The sequence below is a fragment of the Crinia signifera genome, chromosome 3 (assembly GCF_055691185.1).
Source record: "Crinia signifera chromosome 3, ASM5569118v1, whole genome shotgun sequence".
Classification (NCBI taxonomy): Eukaryota; Metazoa; Chordata; class Amphibia; order Anura; family Myobatrachidae; genus Crinia; species Crinia signifera.
Window position 1 is genome coordinate 90,222,486 of NC_139219.1, and position 15,986 is coordinate 90,238,471.

A 15,986-nucleotide genomic window follows, 5' to 3' on the forward strand; every position below is an offset into this window, starting at 1 on the left:
CAAGCATGGATATACTTAATACCTGGACCGTTGGGGTGCCTTGAGGACCGCATTTGGGAACCTCTGCCCTACAGAATTAATCAAGAAATAATAATCTAAATGTAAAAGCCCATTAGAGACTAGTACAAGCAATAAGAGATTAAGTACTATTTAGTGTAAGGTACAGTAAAATCTGAAATTATTTACCACCATATGCACAAGTACATTTGAAACATGGAAAAAAAAGTTAAATCTGAATATTCAACTGCAATCTGAATCCAAACAGGAAATCACAGGCCTGGATGAGCAGCTAAAGATGGATGACCTTGCTAGGTACAGAATTATGCATGCATCAAGTGTTTGTCCAGCATTAGATGTATGCTGCACATATCAGGAACCTAGTTTCCATAATAGATTACATGTATTCATACTGACGCTATCATTATTCCCATTCACTGTATGGTAGAATAGGGTCATAATCCTATGGAGACTTGTGACCTTCGGGTGTATTCAATGTCGGGGGCGAGCTGTGACAGCTCTCCCTGTCAGTATTCAACTGACACCCCTGCATATATGCCGATTCCCCCTCCCTCTGTTTTTGGAGTGAGCGGAGATCGGTGACAATGAGAATTCCCCCGGAATGTTGAATACGGTGAGCGGACGGCAAGGGGGCAGGATGGTGAGGGTCGCTTGTTTTCGCCATTTACCCCCTCGCCGGCCGCTCGCCCCCTCATTGAATACAGCCCCTTGTCTTCTTGAATTTAAAATTTACCATTCTATTAATAGATCTTTGATTCTCGGACAAAACACCCAAAAAGTACAGTTGTATGTGCTGCCTCTCATGCACACAGAATCTTGTCAAAAACCACAAAGAAAACTGATGCACAATGAGTATGTCCTTGGGAATCCCCATTACAGTTTCTGTTTGTAATTGCCAAAGATATTTAGAATTTAGAGTTCATTTTTAGGAACATCAGTTTTTCCACATATTTTAGAAGTAGCTTCCTACACAATCCCAAGATTCTGCATAAACACAGGAGGGTGGGCAGCTTAAATACTCCAGGGCCGTTTCTAGACAATTTAGCTCCCAGGGCGAAGAAATAAAAATGCACCCCCCACCCTCAACACATAACATGGTATCGAAGAAATTGCGCGTGAAAGGGACGTGGCTTAATTTAAAGGGGTGTGGCTTAATATAAGGGCATGGTCTAGCAGGAAACCAATTACCTTACATCTCACTTTTGTAACCTGCATGACCAGCCATTGGTTACTGCAGGGATTGTCATTGTCCTCCCGCCCTTAAGTTGGCGGGCTGAAGGCCACACAGTGACATAAAAATATAAAGGCCCACAAAGTGACCTAGTACGCCTCACAGATCAAGGCCAAACAATGACAGGCTACTTAAATCATCACACTATGATGACAATTACATATTACGCCACACACCGTGATGACAATTACACATTATGTCGCACACCGTGATGACAATTACACATTATGTCGCACACCACGATGCCCATTAGACCTCACACTGTGATGCCCATTACACCCCACACTGTGATGGTAATTACACAATACTCCCCACACCGTAATGCCCATTACACATTATGCCCCATGCGCTTCTGCCGCACGACTGATTCCGTTTACTAATATGCCCCCACAGTGCCAGATATGCCCCCACAGTGCCAAATATGCCCCCACAGTGCCACAGATATGCCTCCAAAGTGCCACACCTATGCCCCCAAAGCGCCGGAAGCAGCACAACTCACTGTCTCTGGGTCTCCCCCTCCAGTCCCCCACCGCTGCCATTACCTCTACTGCTGCTACTTCCCTGGGGAGGGGAGCGGAGCACATCGAGCGTCTCTCCTTCCCCTTCACTGTGTACCTGAGCCATCAGCCAATCATACCTTGTGGGCTGGCTCCTGATTGGCTGCTGGCCCGCGAGTTCTGATTTTTTACTCCCAGTATTCAAAGGGACTGTTTGAGATGTAATTTTTTCTTACATTATCATTAAAGTAATCCTCCACCATTCTATTGATGCTTACTTATTAAATTTGGAGTTGACTGGGTCTCTTGGAAAAAGTAATTTTTCTTCTTGACAACAGCATTTTGCAGGAGAATCTTAAGTGAGAAACGTGGTTATCCACTTCAGATGACAAGGAGCTTTATTGCACATATCAAGATCTGTGTCAGTTGGAAACAAGATACATTACTTAGGCTTTAAACATAGTATTAAGCATGGTTGTCAAAAAAGCGTCTCCTGGCGTAGTAAGCTCCACCCCCCACCACGGAATAAGGCGCATGTGCATCAGAGATTCTCGCGCCTCATACCCGCCAGTGGATGCGCAAGCGTATAAGACGCTTACAGCTCGAGTGTCCATGACTGCTAGTGCACCAGCCCTGAGCAACTGGCTTGTGCAAGCAATGATGGGGGCTGGCCCAATCTGTAACTGTAAGAGTTTGTAAACTATTTATCCCTTGCTAAGTGAAAATAGAACTGAATCTACAAGTCCAACATACTTAGTGGAATCATTTTGTTTCTTCTCATTCTTCCAGTTTTCTATCTGCTTTTCCAGTATTTTAATTGAGGGTAGTACTTGACTCAGGCTGACAGGTTCTGAACTCACTTTATAAATTACAATTTCAAATGGTTTAGTTAGGGGCCGTGGTGCTGCTGCCCGAGACGCTGCTCCATCGCAGCAGGCATCCGGGTGTCTCCGGAGTTCCAGTGAATGGGGCCGCAGCTGCAACTTCCTTAGGCGCAGCGATGCCTAGGCGAGCATCTGAGCAGTTGCTAAGCAGTCAGTGTCATTTGTCTCTCCCTTCAGCGGTTTGTCTCCTGTCATCGCTAGGAGACTTCAGGAGGTTGCCCGAACAACAGGACCTCTGTGTAAAGGCTGCTGAAGATTCTGGGAGGTGACTGATTAGCACACCTTTCCAATTACCTTGATTACTACCCAGAGCTTTATGGTAAGGGGTTTGCCTATTTATTCCCTTCAGTCTTTTTCTCAGGGGCCGGTTATAGGTTTTCCTGGCTTGTTTGTGACATCCCCTGCATTGGTCCCGTTACCTTGCTGAAACCTACAATCCCTCCGGTCCCCTTGCCTGAAGCCTGTTATTCTGCTTTTCTGAAAGTTGCCAGCCTTGCTAAAGCTAAGTTAGAAATTAGTTCCTTACACCTTGTTATTTATTATTACACCCTGTGCATAGTTGCATTCAGCATTCTGGTTATTATTACACCCTGTGCATTGTTGCATTCAGCATTCTGGTTATTATTACACCCTGGCCCTTATTCTGATCGGTGCGGCCTGATCAGAATATGCGGCCAGGACCGTGCAGGCGAATCCCCGCCTTCCATACGGATCGCCACCTGCCGTCCGTACGCGGATATGTGGCGATCCGCATGAAAGTGGACGGGGATACGCCTCCTCCATGGTGGGAGCAGCCCCTGCATTCGATGGTCGCCGAACATCGAATGCAGGGCCGCACGCTCCACCAGGTCCCGCAACACAAGACCACACGGACACTTGTCCGTGTGAAATCTTGTATGGGGGCGGGCAGCTGACATCCGGCGATATCAGATGCCCGCCCCCAACACATGCGTCACAGCCTCATTACCATGCGTACGTCCCGCGTTTGCATGGGAACGCCCATGAAACGCGGGGCGTATGCATAGGGAAATGAGGCTAAGTAGCCCCTCACGCCCCTATCCACCCCCTTTGCGGCGTTAAAAAAAATTGTGCGGCGATTTCGCCTGCACATGCGCAGAGTGCCCTCTGCACATGCGCAGAGCGAAAACATCGGCGGAACGGCCGCATGCGGCCGTTACCGCTTAGATCAGAATAAGGGCCCCTGTGCATTGTTGCATTCTTGTTATTACTGCACACTGTGCATTGCTGCATTCAGCATTCTGGATATTATTAAACCCTGTGCAGTGTCACATTCTGGTTATTATAACACCCTGTGCATTGTTGCATTTAGCATTCTGGTTATTATTGCACACTGTGCATTGCTGCATTTAGCATTCTGGTTATTATTACACCCTGTGCATTGTTGCATCCTGATTATTATTACTACACCCTGTGCATTGTTGCATTCTGGTTATTATTACACTCTGTGTATTGTTGCATTTTGCATTCTGGTTATTATTACACCATGTGTATTGTTGCATTTGGTATTCTGGTTATTATTACACCCTGTGTATTGTTGCATTCTGCATTCTGGTTATTATTACACCCTGTGCATACCCTCCAACTGTACCATTTTAGCTGATATAGTACCGTTTTATAACAGTCTGTACCGGCTAAAACGAACTGTACCCATTGTACCAAATTTCTGGCTGACTGACAAAACTCTAGGAGATGTAGTTCATAATATCACTGACTGCTCCCCAGGTAGTGTGGGAGAGCAGCCAGCCAGGACTACATCTCCAAAAGTGCACAGTGGTGGGACATGGCAGGCCCCCCTCACCCTACTCAGGGATAGATCTTGTTGGGGGATGTCATGGCTGTAGGGAGCCAGTGACTGAATTTTTAGTTTTCTCCCCTCCCCACGCTGCCCCCCTCCGCCACAGCACAAGCCGCCGCTGCCGGGATCAGAAAGTGGGCGGCGTGATGTCACCAGTGTGCGGCCTGATCTGTGCCGCAGCATGGAGAACCTGGCAGCGGAGACTGATGGCGCCTGTTCTTCCGGCCAGACTCCGCACAGCCGACGGGACTGTTCCAGGTAGGGACAGACAGCAGGATTCCTTTTTAAATGTGATGTGTAATGTAAAGTAAATGGTCACGATTGCGCCCCTTTACAAATGGCCACGCCTTTATCTATGGCCACACCTGGCCTGTACCAATTTTTTTGTTGGAATTGTTGGAGGGTATGCCTGTGCATTGTTGCATAAAGGATTTTGGTTTTCATCACACCTTGTGCCTTACTCTGGTTGCCTCATTCGGATGTGAATTCGTAAGGGGGACATATGTTTTGTGCATACACATGCGCAGCTGCATTTCTGCACATATGCATACGATGGGAGCATCAAATGTCAGCGCTTAATCAGTTTGCCGAGTGCATGCTCCCTGCCTTTCGAGCGGGGTGGGGGGGGAAGGGGAATGGGGTGCTGGCCAGGGGCATTAGCATATGCATACGCCCAGAGTTTAATGGGCGTTCCCAAGAAAACTTAGGGCATACATACGGTAATGTGGTTGTGAAGCACGTGCGGGGGGGTGACGGCTGACATAACCGGATGTCAGCTGCCCGCCCATATCACTGCATTTCATTGATCATATGTACAAGTGGTCTGAACCACCGGTACATATGTGTATGCCTTTCACATCATTCGATGGTCAGCAACCTTCAAAAGATGGGGGAGGTTCCCACTGGCATGAAAATGGTTGTTTATGTAAAACATCCATTGGCGTGCCAGACGAATGAACCCGGCGTGCGAATGGGGGCGGGTATACCACCATTCCCCGGGTGGGTTTTGGATGACCCAAAACTGGGTTTTACACTACTGTGTAAACCCTTGGGAGCGCTTAGATTGAGTTGTTGGCTCAATTAGAGCAGCTGCTTGGGTAGGGAGGGTCAATCCCTACGTATATACAAGGAAAAAAAGACAACACAAAAAGCAGCGCTCACATATAATGATGAGTGAATCAGATGGAAAATTCATATAACAATTTATTAAAAAATAACAATATTAAAAAATGTAGCAGCATATAGATTTTTTGACAAGTGTACACTATTGCAATAGGATTGTAGCAAAAAATGGGGGGGGGGATGTAAAATCACAATTGATATAGGTGCCCAGATCTCACGTGTGTCTGGGTTTTGGATGACTCCCAAGGGTGCGAATTCTCACCCGAGCGAGTCAACCAGAATAAGGCCCCTTGTGCATTGTTGCATTCAGCATTCTGGTTATCACAATACCTTGTGCATCGATGCATTAATTATTATTATTATTATCACATCCTGTGCATCAGTGGCACATGCAGGGGGGGTTTCTGGTTGCAAAGAAACCCCCCTGACAGGCCAAGTTTTATTTTTTATAGTGGGCAGCCGACGTCCAGCCGCTGCTGCTTTCCTTTTCCCTATGGCTGTTCATTGTCTGCTGTTCCCCTTCAGCGCTGAGAGTGCCCGGCGGCTCCTCGGCACTAAAGGGGAACAGCAGGTAATGAGCAGCAGCAGACATACATGGAAGCAGCTGCTGCTGGGTGTAATGGTGGCAGCACCAGGGGATGGTAGCACGCAGTGCACAGGGCTGCTGAAGCTGCTGGAGGAGAGGACAGCTCTCTCAGCTGAGGACGGGACCCCAGCACCTACCGGGGATGGGTCCCAGCTTCTGTCAGACAGCAGCCGCAGGGGAGGCTGTGCATGGCTGTGCAGCACCAGGGGGAGAGAAGGCAGAGCAGCAGTGGGGAGGCACCGGGCCTTCTGACTGGCCCTCAGCGCCAGTCAGTCACAATGTGGGGTGTTTACATTATAAGAATTGGGGCACATTGTGTGCATTTTGGTGCCCAATACATACTGGGTATAAGGTCACAGTGTGTATTGGGCACAGTGCATGTATTTGTTGGCACAGTGTGTGAGAGGATCACTGAGCAAGCACAACTGTGTTTCCGGATCCTCTAATCATAACAGGTTTCAGTAGTTTGCAGAAAACCGAGATAACCCTCTAGTGTGCTGATATGTACATCATATCGTGTTGCTGTTTCTCCAGTTGATACACATATAAAAGGTGGAACATCACCTGGTTGCAGGTAGAACTCGTTCAACCTACAGTACATCGTGGCCCTACACAGTATTTCTAGCAGGAAAGCAATATAATTTTCAGGGAGGAGCCATAAAACCTTACCACTGGCCCTGGTTCTGCCTAATTGGAGGAGGGGAAACCGGTGGATTAGGTGGCAGAGGATAATAAGTTCCACCACCTCTCCAGGACCACTTTAAGCCCTGCTGCAGTTAATGTTGCAGACATTCATTATTATCCTTTGCAGTATCAGATACTCATCCTGCATTTACAACTTTCAAAGAATTTGTGCAGAAGAAACAACATAGGGGCAGATTTATTAAGCCTGGTGAAGTGATAAACTGGCCGGTGATAATATACCAGCCAATCAGCTCCTAACTGTCAAGTTATAGACTGGGTTTCATAAAATTATAGTTGAGCTGATTTGAGCTCCATTGTCACTGTCCACTTTATAACTTCAGGCTTAATAAATCTGCCCCACATACTTTTATTAATTATATCAATAACCAGAAGTAATAAACAAACAAGAAAAGAAAGTAAATACAGAAAAGACGGTACTTGTGTATTATCAGGGCGCCCGATGTAATGCAAATCGTATCTGATATCGCATCTGATTTATCGGCCGATTTGCGGCCGATTTTTGGCCGATTCGATCTGCGATGCGATTTAGCGGCCGATTTAGCGGCCGATTTTCGTCCGTTTTTTTTTTTTACGATTTTCGGCCATTACCTGCTGATTTGCATGCTATTCCATCCTTGCACACCCCCAGGTAGTATGCGATGGTATGCGATGGTATGCGATTTTCGGGAAAATGCCCCTGATTGTACAATTAAATATCGCATAGCATTGCATGCCAGCAAGTAGCATGCGATGCAATGAGATTCACAATGTTAAATGCACCCCCATTGTCAAGGGCACCCCCACTTTCAACACCAACCCGAAGTGTGGCGAGCGCAGCGAGCCAGCGAGGGGCGGCGGTACGCGTCCTCCGACCTTTTCATACCCCCACTATCCACGTCGGCGTGGAGTTGATTTTAGATAGTGTGGCGAGCGCAGCGAGCCACCAAGTCCGAAGCATGGTAAACGCAGCGAGCCCCGCGAGGGGATTAGTGTTGCGCTCACCACACTATCTAAAATCAACTCCACGCCGACGTGGATAGTGGGGGTATGAAAAGGTCTGAGGATGGGTACTTGTGTCCTAGAACGGCGCCCATCGCGGGCATCGCATGTACATCGCATGCCATTATAATGGCATGCGATGCGACCGATGCGATGTCCACGATTTTACATAGAAATGCATGGTAAAATGTAAATCGCGTTGGTCGCATCGCATGCGGGCAAAAAATCGCATGCGATGCGACCGACGCGATTACCGATTTTACATAGGGAACAATGTTAAATGGCCCAATTGACCCGATTTCACATAGGGAACAATGTTAAATGGCCCACAGACCCCAAATAGCCACCCTGAAGTGTGAAATGGCCCCCCCAATTGTTAACGCCACCCCACGATCAACGTCAACCCGAAGCGTGGCGAGCGTAGCGAGCCGGCGAGGGGCGGCGGTACGCGTCCTTTCGATCTTTTCATACCCCCACTATCCCCGTCGTCATGGAGTTGAGAATAGAAAGTGTGGCGAGCGCAGCGAGCCACCGAGCCCGAAGCATGGCGAAGCCCGAAGCATGGCTCGCTGCGCTCCCCACACTTTCTATTCTCAACTCCACGCCGACGTGGATACTGGGGGTATGAAAAGGTCGGAGGACGCGTACCGCCGCCCCTCGCCGGCTCGCTGCGCTCGCCATGCTTCGGGTTGACGTTGATCGTGGGGTGGCGTTAACAATTGAGGGGGCCATTTCACACTTCAGGGTGGCTATTTGGGGTCTGTGGGCCATTTAACATTGTTCCCTATGTGAAATCGGGTCAATTGGGCCATTTAACATTGTTCCCTATGTAAAATCGCGGTAATCGCGTCGTTCGCATCGCATGCGATTTTTTGCCCGCATGCGATGCGACCGACGCGATTTTTTCCCTTGCGATGCCTAAGATCAATATCGTGGGCGCCGTTCTATGAAACAAGTACCGGAGGATGCGTACCGCCGCCCCTCGCGGGCTCGCTGTGCTCGCCACACTTCGGGTTGGCGTTGATAGTGGGGGTGGCCTTGACAATGGGGGTGCATTTAACATTGTAAGCACCCATCAGGGTGTTTGTACAATTAAAAATCGAATTGCATCACATGCATCGCATGGCATTCATCGCATGCCGCTATATTGCATGCGATGCGATACACTACGATGGAAATCGTGGGTGTGCAAAGTGTGCAATGATGGAACAGCATGCAAATCGGCCAGAAAACGTGAAAAATCGGCCGACAATCGGTAAAAAATCGGCCGCAAAATCGCATCCGATTTTTGCATTCAATTTGCGGCCGATTTTCGTATGATTTTCATACGATTTCGCGGGCGCCCTGATAATACACAAGTACCGAAAAGACCACAGTTTTCTATATGTTGGTAACCATTCTTTCTGCGACAGTGGTTTCAACTAAGCAAATATCTTATTATTATATTGAAGTAGCTAAAGCAAAATGTAATCTACATTGCAAATAATTTAAAGTGCTGTTTCAGGTAAATAAGGTTATTCATGAGCTGCTATCCATATCCATTAGGGAGAACGTGTTATTAATATAATAATGTAATACAGGTTGAGTATCCCTTATCCAAAATGCTCGGGACCAGGAGAATTTTGGATAACGGATTATTCCGTATTTCGGAATATTTTAATATTTCAATGATGTATTTTGAAGTATCTTGCATTTATGCTGTATAAACACATAATATACACACAAATATATTTTATTACCACATAAAATACACACAAATATATTTTATTTGTTCAAAAAACAAGGTTTCAAAACGTGAAACAAAATGTGTGTACTATCTCAGCACTGAATTTGAATGCCAAGCAATCTTTGTCTTGCACATATATAGTGCCAGTTACATATCATGTCCCCAGTGATGCTGTTACAAATGTCCCCAGTGAGTTTTTAGCAAAAAAAATTATTTTTTTCACTTTCTGGAATGTCTGGTTTTCGGAATAATTCGGATAACGGATATTCGGATACGGGATACTCGTCCTGTACTGCTCTGTGCTTTCATTGACAGCAGAAAATTGATGCCTTTCTTTAATGGCAACTGCTGGTCATTTAGTACGGGAAAAAGGTTTTGTGATTCTGCACAAGATTCTTATAATAATGGTTTGATAAAAAAAGGCACGGCAAATTGTCAACCAACAGTTTTTACATTTGTAGTCAAAACAACAGATTGGGTACTTAGTATGTTGGCGGTGCTTCCCTGAGTTTAAAAACAATACAAAACATTTTTTTGGAGGATAGCTTGTGAAATTCTGAATTGGATTAAAACATACATTTTACTGAAGGGACCTTAAAAAAAAGAGCAGTATACAGTAGGGATGTGCACCGGCCACTTTTCGTGTTTTGTGTTTTGGGTTCTGATTACCTTCAGGTTTTGGGTTCTAATGGGTTTTAGATACAAAAAATTTTTTTTGTGCAACCCTGGCGAAATACACATATACAATCCACTTAACCCCTTCCCGACATTTGACGTATATATACGTCATGGCCGGGATGTACTTCCCGACACATGACGTATATATACGTCATGACTTTAAACTGTCCCCGCGTCTATAGACGCGGGGACAGAGGGACGATGTCTGCTGTCCCTGACAGCAGACATGTCCCTGCATGCCCAGGGGGGGCTGCGATGCCGCCCCCCCGTCGGCGATCGCTGTGATTGGCTGTTCAGTGTGAACAGCCATTCACAGCGTTTTCCTGTGTTACCGGCGAATCAGACGCTCGGTAACACAGGTGTCAATCACCGCCGGGCGTCAGGGGGCATGAGGGGGTCATCGGTGACGACGACACCTCACCCCACCTGCCCCCAAGGCTGTGATTGGTCCGTGGGACCCACGGACCAATCACAGCCAAGGCGCGTGATTTAAACTAACGGTGACTGCACTGCAGACGCCATTCCGGTCTGGAATTGCGTGCAGAGCGGTCACCGTGCCAATCTGTCGTGATACATACCTGATCCTTGCCTGAAACTTACCTGATCACCGCTGATCACCGCTGGTAGCGTGCTGCCAGCAGCTGGATACTTCCTGGATCTTGTGACTTCTGTGTGTGCTGCTGCAGCAGTGTCATAGAGTCACAGATCGTGAGAGATAGGGACAGATAGTGACAGAGAGTGATAGAGAGTGATATAGAGTGATAGAGAGTGCTATATTTTGTGTCTGCTGCACCCCCTTTTGTGCTGATCACTATATCTGAGGTGATCAGCAACTTTTTGGGGGTGCAGAGGTTTTTTTTTTATATATATACCTGTCAGTTGCAGCAAAGGTTGTGCTGCCTGTGCAACTGACTGCTGCCCCCCCCCCCCCCCCCCCTGCTGCCCCCCCTTTTGTGCTGATTGTGCTGATTAATTAACTGATCAGCAACTTTTTGGGGGTCCAGGGTTTTTTTTTTTATATATATACCTGTCAGTTGCACCAAAGGTTGTGCTGCGTGTGCAACTGACTGCTGCCCCCCCTGCTGCCCCCCCTTTTGTGCTGGTCAGTTTTAATTAATTAATCAGCAACTTTTTGGGGGTCCAGGTTTTTTTTTTATATATATATACCCTGTCAGGTTGTGTGTCTGCTGCCCCTCACTGCAAATCAGTGGTGCATCACTGCATCACTGATCTGCAGTTTTTTTTTTTTGGAGAGTGCAGTGGGGTTTTGTTTTTACACCCACGTTGCTTGTGTGGGTGTCCTGTGGCCGCTGAGCGCTGATCAGTGACGTACAATCACTGAACAGCATTTTTGGCACAGGGTTGATATCATTTTTTTTTCTGCAGTTTTTTTAAATTGTTTTTTTTTTTGGAGAGTGCTGTGGAAAATTTTTTAAAATTGTTTTTACACCCACGTTGCTTTTGTGGGTGTCCTGTGGCCGCTGATCAGTGACGTACAATCACTGAACAGCATTTTTGGCACAGGTTGATATCATTTTTTTTCTGCAGTTTTTTTAAATTGTTTTTTTGTTTTTGTTTTTACACCCACGTTGTTTTGTGGGTGTCCTGTTGCCTTTGAGCGCTGTTCAGTGACGGACGTTACTGACCAACATCTGTGCTCAATTTTTGGCGCAGGACCTTTTTTTTTTTTTTAAGCCCTTCAATTTTTTATTTTTTTTATTGGGATCAAATTCCTGTATAAAGTATTTTTTTTTTCTGCACTACATACACACTACACACTACATACCCCCCGTGTTGAAATAAAGTTTGTACCCCCCCTACACTATACACGTGTTGAAACATTACACTTACAGAAACACAAAAATAAAAATGGCATCCCAAATGTCATCCCAAATGTCATCCCAGTCATCCAGAAGAATGTATTCAGCGGAGGAGGCATATGCCATGCTTGCCTCTGACTCTGACTCTGACACAGCCAGTGATGCAAGCGGGGAATTTGAAGGATTCGCCTTAAGCTCCTCTTCCTCCTCTGCTGATGAGGGACCCCCTCAAAGACGCCCCCGTAGAGCAGCTAAGACCCCCCCCAAATGATTGATCCCGTATGGACCCCACCACCAGACAATTTTGAGCCCCAGGTTCCTGAGTTTTTGGCCATCCCAGGAATCCAATTTGATTCAGCAGGTCTCAGAGAAATTGACTTTTTCAAATTATTTTTCTCTGATGATTTTATAAATTTAATGGTGGACCAAAGTAATTTATATGCCCAGCAGTTTATTGCTCAAAACCCCACGTCATCATTTGCTAGGTGGACCCCTGTAGATGCAGTAGAGATGATGACGTTTTGGGGTCTGATGTTAAATATGGGCATAGTAAAAAAGCCAGAAATTAGGCAATATTGGAGTACAGATGTTCTGTACAGCACCCCATTTTACCGTATGGCCATGACTCGGACTCGTTTTGAGATAATCCTTAAATTTTTACATTACACCCATAATACACTGTGCCCACCCAGAGATAATCCCACCTTTGACCGGCTATTCAAAGTCAGGCCGGTCATTAATCATTTCAGTGCCAAATTTGCAGAGATGTACATCCCTGAAAAATTTATTTGTATTGACGAGTCCCTTATACATTTTAAAGGAAGGGTTAAATTCCGCCAGTACCTTCCCAGTAAGAGGGCAAGGTATGGCATAAAAATGTATAAGCTGTGTGAAAGCACCTCAGGGTACACCCACAGGTTTAGGGTATATGAAGGGAAGGATTCAAGAATTGAACTGCCAGAATGCCCCCCCTCCCTTGTAGGTGTTAGTGGAAAAATTGTCTGGGATTTAGTGCACCCCTTCCTGGATAAAGGTTATCACCTCTATGTGGATAACTTTTACACTAGCAATCCCCTGTTTAAGGCCCTTGGTTCAAGAGGTACAGCAGCTTGCGGTACTGTGCGTAAGAACCAAAGAGGCCTCCCAAAAACGCACATTGCCCAAGTAATGAGAAGGGGTGAAAGCAGGGGAATATGCACCGAAAATATGTTGTTGGTCAAATATAAGGACAAGAGGGATGTCCTTATACTGACAACAATTCATGGAGACAGTACCACCTCCATCCCTGTACGAGGTACTAGTACCCACACCTCAAAACCTAATTGTATCCTAGATTACAATAGGTACATGGGCGGAGTGGATCTTTCAGATCAGGTACTGAAGCCGTACAGTGCCCTGCGGAAAACAAAAATCTGGTACAAGAAGCTGGCCGTGTATATCATCCAGATGGCACTGTATAACGCTTACGTGCTATTCCGTTCTACCAGCCAGAGGGGGACATTTATGCATTTTCAAGAGGAAGTCATAAAGGGCCTAATATTTGGGAACCAGCAGGCAGAGGGCCCCAGTACTTCTAGTACTGGCCCCCGTATTGTACCAGGGCAGCATTTTCCTAACGAAATCCCCTCCACTGCAAGAAAGGGCAGGACACAAAAAAGGTGCAAAGTTTGCTATAAAAAGGGAATAAGAAAGGAAACTATTTTCCACTGTGAAACTTGCCCCGACAAACCCGGCCTATGTATAAAGGAGTGTTTTAAAATATACCACACATCTATGGATTATTAGGTTCATCATTTCACCGTGCTTTGGGGGTCTTGCTAATGCCACATAGCACCCACCATTCATTCCACCAGAATCTGAGCTGCAAAATCCAAAAATCACTCATTCCCTTCTGAGTCCTGCCATGCACCCAACTGGTATTTTTTGGTCACATATGAGGCATTGCCATACTCGGGAGAAATTGGGGCACAGATTTTGGGGTGCTTTTTCTCCTTCATACCTTCTGAAAATGAAAAATCTTGAGCCAGAACTGCATTTTTGTGTAAAAAAATGTAATTTTTCATTTTCACTGCCCAGTTGTATCAAAATTGGTGAAACCCCTGGGGGTTTGAAATGTACACTATACCCCTAGATGAATTCCCTGAGGGGTGTAGTTTGCAAAATGGGGTCACTTGTGGGGGGGTTCCACTGTATTGGTGCTTTGGGGGTCTTGCTAATGCGACATAGCACCCACCAACATTCCACCAGAATCTGTGCTGCAAAATCCAAATATCACTCCTTCCCTTCTGAGTCCTGCCACTTTTTGGTCACACATGAGGCATTGCCGTACTCGGGAGAAATTGGGGCACAGATTTTGGGGTGCTTTTTCTCCTTCATACCTTCTGAAAATGAAAAAATTTGAGCCAGAACTGCATTTTTGTGTAAAAAAATGTAATTTTTCATTTTCACTGCCCAGTTGTATCAAAATTGGTGAAACCCCTGGGGGTTTGAAATGTACACTATACCCCTAGATGAATTCCCTGAGGGGTGTAGTTTGCAAAATGGGGTCACTTGTGGGGGGGTTCCACTGTATTGGTGCTTTGGGGGTCTTGCTAATGCGACATAGCACCCACCAACATTCCACCAGAATCTGTGCTGCAAAATCCAAATATCACTCCTTCCCTTCTGAGTCCTGCCACTTTTTGGTCACACATGAGGCATTGCCGTACTCGGGAGAAATTGGGGCACAGATTTTGGGGTGCTTTGTCTCCTTCATTCCTTGTGAAAATGAAAAATTTTGAGCCAGATTTGCATTTTTGTGTAAAAAATGTAATTTTTCATTTGCACAGCCCAGTTGTATCAAAATTGGTGAAACCCCTGGGGGTTTGAAATGTACACTATACCCCTAGATGAATTCCCTGAGGGGTGTAGTTTGCAAAATGGGGTCACTTGTGGGGGGGTTCCACTGTATTGGTGCTTGGGGGGTCTTGCTAATGCGACATAGCACCCACCAACATTCCACCAGAATCTGAGCTGCAAAATCCAAAAATCACTCCTTCCCTTCTGAGTCCTGCCATGCACCCAAATGGTATTCTTTGGTCACATGTGAGGCATTGCCGTACTCGGGAAAAATTGGGGCACACATTTTGGGGTGCTTTTTCTCCTTCATACCTTCTGAAAATGAAAAATTTTGAGCCAGAACTGCATTTTTGTGTAAAAAAATGTAATTTTTCATTTTCACTGCCCAGTTGTATCAAAATTGGTGAAACCCCTGGGGGTTTGAAATGTACACTATACCCCTAGATGAATTCCCTGAGGGGTGTAGTTTGCAAAATGGGGTCACTTGTGGGGGGGTTCCACTGTATTGGTGCTTTGGGGGTCTTGCTAATGCGACATAGCACCCACCAACATTCCACCAGAATCTGTGCTGCAAAATCCAAAAATCACTCCTTCCCTTCTGAGTCCTGCCATGCACCCAAATGGTATTTTTTGGTCACATGTGAGGCATTGCCGTACTCGGGAGAAATTGGGGCACAGATTTTGGGGTGCTTTGTCTCCTTCATACCTTGTGAAAATGAAAAATGTTGAGCCAGAACTGCATTTTTGTGTAAAAAATGTAATTTTTCATTTGCACAGCCCAGTTGTATCAAAATTGGTGAAACCCCTGGGGGTTTGAAATGTACACTATACCCCTAGATGAATTCCCTGAGGGGTGTAGTTTGCAAAATGGGGTCACTTGTGGGGGGGTTCCACTGTATTGGTGCTTTGGGGGTCTTGCTAATGCGACATAGCACCCACCAACATTCCACCAGAATCTGTGCTGCAAAATCCAAAAATCACTCCTTCCCTTCTGAGTCCTGCCATGCACCCAAATGGTATTTTTTGGTCACATGTGAGGCATTGCCGTACTCGGGAAAAATTGGGGCACAGATTTTGGGGTGCTTTG